Raw genomic sequence first — 629 nt, forward strand, 5'->3', positions numbered from 1 at the left:
CCACAGTTTCCTATTGGCCGGAACCTGCCAGAGTCTTCTAGCAGGTCCCGGCCAATGAATAACAACTGGGCAGAGTCGGCCGTGATGTCACGACTGATTCTGCCCAGTTATTATTGTTTAATGACAGATCAGCATCCCCAGGTCATTTGGGGATGATGCTCTGTCATTACAACAGGGCGGAGCGAGCCATGAGATCACGGCTGTTTCCACCCAACTGTCATTTGCATGGAGATCGGTCAGCTTCGGCCGACCTTTCTGCCCGCTTCGGCTGTCACTTTGGCTTAGTCGAGCCGCAGCATATGCCTTCAGCTCAGCTGCCTTTGGCTGCTGTACGGGCTATTGTGAATAGCCTGTACAGCAGCCCTTCCGTTTGACTGAAATGCAGGGCTCCGGTGGCCGCAGAGAGTCGAAGGATCAGCCGAAGTTCTTTAGTGAATAACCCACTTAATTTCTGAATCATTGTTATTTGTTTATTTTTTACTGCTTGACTTTAAACACTATTTATTGGAGTATGGGGGGTTGTCTAACTTGATAAAAGAGGGGTTAGAAATGTGGTGCTTTGGTGCACTTACAATGTTTTGAATTGGTGTTCTAAACTGTAAACTGTACTGCATGAGTATGCGATGATG

At 47.7% G+C, this 629-nt stretch overlaps 1 protein-coding gene across 1 annotated transcript in view; it reads left to right on the top strand.

Moving 5' to 3' along the window:
• Positions 1–629, top strand: part of GRIK3 (glutamate ionotropic receptor kainate type subunit 3) — a 452,956-nt gene that overhangs the window by 329,235 nt on the left and 123,092 nt on the right. The window lies entirely within an intron of this gene.

Source organism: Nanorana parkeri, unplaced genomic scaffold (genome assembly GCF_000935625.1).
Source record: "Nanorana parkeri isolate BGI_ZX_2015 unplaced genomic scaffold, ASM93562v1 scaffold726, whole genome shotgun sequence".
Classification (NCBI taxonomy): domain Eukaryota; kingdom Metazoa; phylum Chordata; class Amphibia; order Anura; family Dicroglossidae; genus Nanorana; species Nanorana parkeri.